This window comes from Trichosurus vulpecula, chromosome 3 (assembly GCF_011100635.1).
Source record: "Trichosurus vulpecula isolate mTriVul1 chromosome 3, mTriVul1.pri, whole genome shotgun sequence".
Lineage (NCBI taxonomy): Eukaryota > Metazoa > Chordata > Mammalia > Diprotodontia > Phalangeridae > Trichosurus > Trichosurus vulpecula.
In genome coordinates, this window is record NC_050575.1 from 401,423,955 (window position 1) to 401,433,524 (window position 9,570).

The following is a 9,570-nucleotide window of genomic DNA, read 5'->3' on the forward strand; positions in this document are numbered from 1 at the left end:
TGATAATGATATACAGCAACAACTAGCATTTACATAGCACCTACTATGTGCCAGGCTCTGTGCTAAGCCCTTTACAAACATTATCCCATTTGATCCTCACAACAATTCTGGGAGGTAGGTGCTATCATTATCCTTATTTTATAACTGAGGAAACTGAGACAAAGAGAGGTTAAATGACTTGCCCAGGCTCCCACAGATGGTAAGTGTCTGAGGCTGGATTTTCCAGAATGGTTTGAACTTGACGGTCACCATGATCTTTTTCAGCTCTGTATGTATGATGTGTGTCCACCCTGGAGAGGAGAAGGCTAAAGGTCACTATGGGCTGATAAGTTTGCCCAGAGCAGTTTGAGAGAATCCACAAGTCATGCATATGGGAAGACATGAGAGCCCTCTAAATGCTAACCAGTGCATGGTGTCACATAACGTTTAATTTTCACCTATACCTGTGGTGGAGGCTTCCTTATTCCCCCTGGCTGCTGGTGTCTCTCCCTCCCCAAACTACCATAAATTAAGTTTGTATATATTCTGCATCTTCCTATACAGACAGTTCTCACTTTGTATAAATTGACTCATATTTGACTTTTCTTAAAGAATTCTGAAAGAAATCCTCATTTCCAAAAAACCACCTATGTTAACTTTACCACATAGTACTCAGCTATGTCTTTTACTATTCTTGCCTGTTGGCTTGGGTGCTCTGTAGCCTCTTCCCCTCTCTCCCCCATGGAAAACAAAATCTCCTTATGAATTAAACCCCCCAAGAGAAAGCAGAAGGTTGGAGTAAATAGAGACCCCCCACTACTATGGTGGGATGGCGGGCTTGGCTTGAGAGTTCCTGCACTGAGAGAGAAGAACCTTGCCCCACTTTGTCTGCCCACCCTCCTGTCTATCTGCCAGCTAGTACAATACACCTGTCCTCTCCTGTCTGTATCTGTCTGGTTCCTCCATGTCCCTACAGCACCTGCCCCTGTTCTTCCTCTAGGGTCTGGTACTTTTCCCTGCATGGTCCTCCTCTTGTTCTTGCTTCTCTGTCCCTGTCCTTGAACTGTGTGCTGGCCCCTTCCCTCCCTTGGAGTCAGCTGCCTTTCTGCCTCCATCCCTCACTTCCCCCGGTCTTAGGTAAATCCACATTACTGCTGAACAATCCTCTGACAGTTCTCTAAGAGAACTGTTTGTATGTGTCCATGTTATCTCCTCTGTTAGAATTTAAGCTGTTTGAGGGCCTGCATGGGGCCTATGACATGGTAGAACTATTTATTCATCCATTGATTGAAGTATATCATGCTTCCTTTAACCTGGAAATAATACAGTGCCTAGATTTTTATGTTTCTGCTTGTACCATTTCATTACATTTACAGAAATCACCACTCCGTAAAGGTGAGATATGGCTGTGCCCCCTCACCCTCTCCCAAGCATGCTTGTCTGGATTCCCTGGGTGGGGCAAGGGGAAGGCTGTCCTAGGCTCATGCAGTTCCCTGATGACACCAAGCCCCCACCAATGGAGACATGATAACTCCAATTGTCCATTTCTATCATCTTCTACTCCCCTCTGTTGTATATCTCTGCCGTCTCTTCGCACATTTCAGTCTTTTAATCTCAAAGGAGATGGCGTGTTTGCTTTTGTATTCCATTTTGGGATATTGTTTTAGGGTCTGTCAGTTCTACCTCTTTATTGATTGTGGCCTTGTTTATGGGATAGACCCTTGGCATATATTCTAGGTCTATTTGGCCTTGGAAAATCTTATGTCGAATGGGCCCTTTAGGGAATGTGTGGCATATCCCCAGCCCAGCAAAATCTTTCCCAAGGAACACCCATCTTGATCTTCCCAGCCCCCTGACCTTCCCCAATATCCAATTTTTTAAAAAAGGTCTATTGAGGAGGAACAGGCCAACCACGGCATGGGGAGGCTCACTGGCAAATGGGATAGTAACAGATAAGAGTCCCAGCGGCTCATCTCCTATTTTGTTTATTTGAAAGGACAATGACCTTTGCATTAGAAAAAAATAGAACAAAATGATTATTTGGGAGTGGGTAGCCAAGGTGAGCAAAGAGATGTAAAGGGGACTACTCTTGAGTTCAGTTTTCCTGGTCCAAGTGAACTCCCTCTTGGCAGATGTGGGGAAGGCACTGTCAGTGACACCAGAAAGAATGGCCAGGGTGCTGTGGGCCTGGAGAAAAGCAAGTGTCCTAATTTCTCTCAAAAGGAAAAGAATAGGATCTGCTTTGCCAACTACAGGCCAGTGAACGTGGCTTAGATTTCTAGAAAATTGTAGAAAGAACCATCCAAGCGATGCTGGATGAACAGCTAGAGAAAGAAGCACTGATCACAGATTGTCAGCATGCATTTACAAAAACAAAGTCATGTGATTCTAAATTTGTTTCCTGGTTTGCTGGAGTAACTGGACTGGAAGATCAAGGAGATTCCACATATAAAATTCAGGTGAATTTGCCAAAGCAATAAAGGATCTCATGTTATTCCTGTGGGGAAAGATAGAGAGGTGCTGCCTAAAGTATGGGATATTTAGGATGTAGATAGATTCAAGATTGGTTGGATGGTTGGACTGAAAAGAGGATTTATTAATGGTTAGGCAGTTAGTTGTCCAGGCCTGGAGTCCAGAAGACGAGTTCAAATCCAGCCTCAGACATTTACTAGTTGTGTGACACTGGGCAAGTCACTTCACCCTGTTTGCCTCAGTTTCCTCATCTGTAAAGTGAGCTAGATAAGGAAATGGCAAACCACTCTAGTATCTTTGCCAAGAAAACCTGAAATGGTGTCATGAGGAGTCAGAATATGATTGAATGACAACCAATAAAAAAAAGTGGACTTGGAAGGAGCTCTCTAGTGAAGTGCCCCAGTGGTCTGTTTTTGACCTTGGGCTGTTTTACAATTTTATGAATGACAGGGATGCTTCTCAAGCCTGCAGATGATAACAGAACCATGGGGAACAGTCAATACCCGGAAGCATAAAATCAGGTTTCAAATTAATCTTGGCAGGCTAGAACCTTGGTCTCATGCAATATATAGGGATAAATGCAAAGTCCTATACTTGGGTTTAAAAAATTTACTTAACCAGCTCTAGATGGTGTGGACACATAGCAGTTTGCCTGAAAAAGACCTGGGGTTTTTGTTCAGTAAGGACTTTAATGTATGGGAGAATAGTCAGGAAGGGCAGCCCAATTCAGTGCCTTGATGTTGATAGCAGTGAGATTATGACAGGCAAATATGAAGACACACAGACATGCACACACACATGCGCACACACACACCACACCCCTGATGTGATTTGGGGAGGTGATTATGACTGTGTGCTCACACTTAGAATGTTGCATTCCTTTTGAGGCTTGAAGGAGGACATTGAAAACTTGGAAGCAGCCAGATAGGGGCAGCTTGATGAGGGACAGGCCTCAAGTCCATCCCACATGAGCACAGTTTGCAGAAATGGGGGAGGTTTAGCTTAGAGAAAAGAAGACAGTGTCAAAGTGATCGCCATCTTTAAGTATTTAAACCAACTCTGGGGGCAGAGATTAGACTCATGTTTGCCCCTGAAGACAAAAAGAAGGGTAATGGGTACAATTGACAAAGAGGTAAATTTGGACTCAATGGCAGAAAAAACATTCCAACAATTAAAATTGTCCCAAAGTGAAATTGGGCTGTCTCCTGATGTGGTGGCTTCCTGCACATGAAAGGTCTCCCTAAAAAAAGAATGGATATTTGCTAGATGTGCTCAGTGGGTTGGATTAGATGGACCCTAAGTTCCCTTCCATTTCTGAAATTCTGTAGTTCCCTCATTCATAATCACAACTCTTTGTTGGTCACAGTAGGGATTTATATACAGAGAGAAAGTGATTGTGTAGAGACTCAGTTGGGGCTGTATTCCATCAACATCAGTCCATCCATCTCGATGTGCTGACAGAGAATTAGCAATTTCCTGGAAACAAACCCATTAAATCAGCTTTAATCCTAATCAGCAAATGACATTTCCATTGTAACAATTTTCATTTAGGAGACACAGATCTGCCTTACATCAGAACTATTCGTGACACATCTGATCAACTCTTAGTCTTGAAAGGGAAGACCCTCGTAGCAGTGCCTTATTTTGACGGATATCGTCAGCGACGTGAGTACAAAACCTGGTCCTATTTTCTCTTTCTCTGAGGCAAGCTCATGCTTTGGGTGACCCTCTTTTAATAGCGTTTCCCAGGACAGATTCCTGTAGCTTAACCAATTCCAGGGATGACTTGGGCAATTACTAGGCATAAAGGGTGGGGGAAGGGGAAGTCTTATACCAGGCAGTGAAGATGGTAAGGGAAAGGGCAGTCTGGCCTTTGTTACATTTAAACCATACTGTTCCATGAGGATAGAAACAGAGGAGCAGTAGAACAATGCTTAGGGAGGATGGAGGAGAGAGGGGACATTCAGGTTGATTGATCTTCTGCAATCCAACCTTGGAGGGTTCTAATGCCAGGCAATTGTGGGAAGAATGGAGCTGGGGGGAGGGGACAATGGGAAGAGAGAAACAGAATGGATGATGCCCTCCTCCATCACCATCCCCTTTGTCAGAAATAGACTCTTGATTCTTTTATATGTACACAATTTTTCACCTTGTGTGGTCACTGATTCTTGTATTCCCAGTTAATGTATTGGTTACACCATGCCAAGATCAGTCTCTTCAAAAAGGCTTTAGCAAAGGCATTCCTATTTACCTGGGATTAGCATACCATAACCTGTGTCTGTGCTGTGAAGAGAGTGAAGGGAGGCCCACACTGAAGCTGGTGGTGAGTTTCATAGCATCTCATAGAATTTCAGAATGGGAAAGGATTTCAGAGGTCACCTAATCCAACCAATATTTGAATTAGAATCTCCTAGAAAGTATGACCAAGTAGTAGTCATCCAGGTTCTAATGAAAGCTATTGGGTTCTGATAAATGAACTTTTTCTCTGTCTTGCTCAAACTAGACCATCATGCCATGTTCTGGCCATTTCCAAACCTCACCTCCTCTCCATATGCTTTCTAGCTTTGTTTTATGTGTTGTCTTCTCCCACTTAAATGTATGCCCCTTGAGGTCAGGGAATGCCTTACTTGCTGACATTTGTAACCCCAATGCTTTGCACAGTGTTTGGCATATGATAAAACTTTAATAAATGCATTTCTCTTCCTTCTTTCCTTCCCTCCATTCCTTCCTTCTTTCCTTCCTTCCTTCTTTCCTTCCTTCCTTCCTTCCTTCCTTTCTCCTATTCTCCCTCCATTCCTTCCTTCTTTCCTTCCTTCCTTCTTTCCTTCCTTCCTTCCTTCCTTCCTTCCTTCCTTCCTTCCTTCCTCCCTCCTGCCCTCCCTCCATTCCTTCCTTCCCTCATTCCTTCCTTCCTCCTATTCTCCCTCCATTCCTTCCTTCCTTCCTCCCTCCTACTCTCCCTCCATTCCTTCCTTCCTACCTCCTGCCCTCCCTCCATTCCTTCCTTCCTTCCTGTCATTGCCTTTCAAAGTGTCTGATTCCACTTTGGATAGCTTTAATCATTAGGTTGTTTTGCCTTACATTAATCCTGAATCTTTGCTGCAACAGTCACACTTTCTTCCTAGATCATCATCCTGATCTCCCTTCTTTGGATACTCTCCAGTTTTTAAAGTTCTTACTGAAATGTGGTGCTCACAATTGAATGAATGAAAAACATTAATTGGGTATTTACTATGAGTCAAACTCTTTAAAGCACTGTGAATGCAAATAGAAAAGCCCCTGCCCTTAAGGAGCTTACAGTCTAATTGAGAAGATGCCATACATAAGGGAGTGGTGGCCAGCAATGGAGTTATGTTCTGGGAAGTCACAGGTAGGAGTTTAACAAGAGAGGAGTCCAATGACATGCCCCTTGAGAGGCAATGGTAATGGCTAATAATAGGTAGCATTGGTCTAGCACTTTAAGGTTTGGGCAGCACTTTATGGATGACATCTCATTTGATCCTGACAACAACCCTGTGAAGTAGGTGCTATTTTCACCCCCATTGTACAGATGTGAAGTTTGAGGTGACCAGAGATTATATGACTTGCCTAGTGTCCCCTAGCTATCAAGTATCTGAGGAGGGATTTGAATTCAGGCTTTCCTGATCTGAGTTCAGCAGAATTTAGTGGCCAGTGGTCGGGTTAATTTGATTAAAATTCTCAGGAAAAGAAGAAACACCCTCCAAAACCAAAACCAAAAACTAATGCAACCTTTGGCTGCATTTAAAAGGGATCCTTTCCAGGAAGAGCTGGATGACAGTCTAATTGTACTCTGCTCTTGTCCCACTGGAGTATTTTATTCTATTTTCAGCACCAAAGTTTAAAAAGGACATTGACAAGATGTAAAGTGTCCAGAGGAGGGCAACCAAAATGGTGGAGGGTCTTGATTCCTTGTCATTTGAGGCTTTGTTGATGGAACCTGGCATGCTCAGTCTGGATAAGAAAAGACTTGAGGATGTCAGAGGAGGCATTATATCTGTCTTCAAGTATCTAAATGGCTACCTCATGGAAGAGGGATTTGACATTCCATTTGGCCTCAGTGGGCAGAACTGGGATCAAGCAATAGAAGCTGCAAAGAGGCAGATTTGGGCTTAATATCAGGAAACCCATCCCAACAATTAGAGTTTTCTCAGAGTGGGATGGACAGTTCCAAGAGGGGCTGGATTCACAGTCTTTGGAGGTTTTCAAGTGGACATTGGATGAATACTGAGATATATATTATAATGGGGATATCTTTTGTGTATGGGTTGGACTGGATGGCCATTGAGATCCCTTCCCATTCTCAAATTATGAAATTCTATAACCCCATCTGATGGGCTTTTTCTTCTTGCTTTTCAGGAGAGGGACATAATGGAATTATATCATGCCAAGAAAGCAGAGATACATTTTGTATTTTACTTACAGCGAGGTCATCAGAGTTTTTCTTATTTTGAGTCAGCAGCCTATCCTGAATGGTACATCAGTTCTTCATTTATGAATATAGGACCTGTCAAAATGTGCAAAGTATCAGAGGAGAGGGAGGATTATGATTCATGCTTCTATTTAAACCCGCGTGCACATATTCACTGAACCATCCGAGTAGCCCTAGTTCAACAAAAGTCTGCCCTGCTTGCATGGTATATCACATGTTCCAAAACACTTTCATGGATATTAATCTTGTGTTTGTGTTGGGAGATATGAAATATAACTAGGATGTGTTCCTGCCTTCTAGGGCCTTAGCATTTAAATCCACTGAGTTAAATAAACCCATATGCCAACTATTGCTGTCATTAATGTAGATGTCCTTTGTGACTGAGGCTTTTAGTATCTCAGCTCCTGAATTCCCCATCCAGCCAATTTCCCTCACATTCCCCCAGGGAGCAGTCACTCATCCAAGCAGGGGGAAAGGCTGACAGCAGACATAGGTGCCTTGGCTGGGTGGCACTTGGGAATGTTTGTCTTCTGGAATGGCTCTGGGGAAGATGCTTTCCAGGCAAGACCTGTCCCAGGTGCTGAAGTTTTGTGGCTGATTCACAAATGTAAGCATTAGCACCAAGGATCATAAAGAATAAAGAAAGGGGGTGGGTGGGTGGAGCCAAGATGGCGGCTGGAAAGCAGGGACTTGCTTAAGCTCTCCCCCAAAATCCCTCCAAACATCTGTAAAAAATGGCTCTGAACAAATTCTAGAGCTGTGGAACCCATGAAATATCAGAGGCAAACAGGCCTTCAGCTCAGGAGAGCCTGGATGGTTGCCCAGAAGGGTTTATCGCATCATGGTGCTGGGAGCAGAGCACAGCACAGCGTGGGTCATGCCAGAACAGACCAGACCAGGAGTCAGCCAGTCCAAACAGTCCTTAGGGTGATGAATCACTGAGCTGTGGCATTTACCAGACTTCTCAACCCACAAACGCCAAAGAGCAGGTTAGGGGGAAACTGTGGGATCAAGTTCAGAGCAGTCTGGCCGCCAGCCCTGTGGGCGGCAGAGGTGGTGTGGAGGTGGTGGTGGCAGCAGCAGGAAGTTTCTCAGGCCGCTTCCAGAGCTCCAGTGTTAGCTGCTTCCCGAGTCCCTGGCTCACATGGTGGGAGGTATCTAGCAGCAGATCAGAGCAGGAGTGCAAGGAGCACTTTGTGGGCGCAAAGGCAGGTTCCCTTGCTGTGCCCTGGTTGGATTTGCACTGCGGTCCTGGTTGGTGGTTCTTGGGGGAGGAGGAGCGCTACTGTGACAGAGCCTGGGCTGATAGTGGAGTAGAAGTAGCTCTGAAAACAGCAGTGCTTGGACCCTAAAGCTTGGGACAAAGTACTCTCTACTCTACAAGCAGTCATACCCTGATGAAAAGCTCAAGGGTTAAGTAGTTGGCTGGGAACATGAATAGGTAGTGAAAATGAACTCAGACTCAAACTCAAACTCTGGATTCCTTTTTTGGTGACAAAGAAGATCAAAACATACAGCCAGAATAAGTCAACAAAGTCAAAGAGCCTACAGCAAAAGCCTCCAAGAGAAATACGATTTGGTCTCAGGCCATGGAAGAGCTCAAAAAGGATTTGGAAAAGCAAGTAAGAGAAGTAGAGGAAAAATTGGGGATGAGAAATGAGAGTGATGCAAGAAAACCATGAAAAACAAGTCAATGACTTGCTAAAGGAGAACCAAAAAAATACTGAACAAAATAACACCTTAACAAGAAAGGAAGGGAAAAGGGGATGGGAGGGGAGTGGGGTGACAGAGGGGAGAGCTGACTGGGGAACAGGGCAACCAGAATATACGCCATCTTGGAGTGGGGGGGAGGGTAGAAATGGGGAGAAAATTTGTAATCCAAACTCTTGTGAAAATCAATGCTGAAAACTAAATATGTTAAATAAATTAAAAAAAAAAGAATTGCAACTCAAAAAAAAAAAGAATAGACTAACCCAAATGTCAAAAGAGCTCCAAAAAGCCAATGAGGAGAAGAATGCATTGGAAGGCAGAATTAGCCAAATGGAAAAGGAGGTCCAAAAGACCACTGAAGAAAATACTACCTTAAAAATCAGATTGGAGCAAGTGAAAGCTAGTGACTTTATGAGAAATCAAGATATTATAAAACAGAACCAAAGGAATGAAAAAAATGGAAGACAATGTGAAATATCTCATTGGAAACACTACGGAAAATAGATTCAGGAGAGATAATTTAAAAATTATTGGACTACCTGAAAGCCATGATCAAAAAAAGAGCCTAGGTATCATCTTTCAAGAAATTTTCAAGGAAAACTGCCCTGATATTCTAGAACCAGAGGATAAAGTAGAGATTGAAAGAATCCACTGATCACCTCTTGAAAAAGATCCCCCCCAAAAAACCTCCTAGGAATATTGTCACCAAATTCCAGAGTTTCCAGATGAAGGAGAAAATACTGCAAGCAGCCAGAAAGAAACAATTTGAATACTGTGGAAACATAATCAGAATAACACATGATCTAGTAGCTTCTACATTAAGGAATCGAAGGGCCTGGAATATGATAATCTGGAGCTAGGATTAAAACCAAGAATCACCTACCCAGCAAAACTGAGTATAATACTCCAAGGCAAAATATGGATTTTCAATAAAATAGAGGACTTTCAAGCTTTCTCAA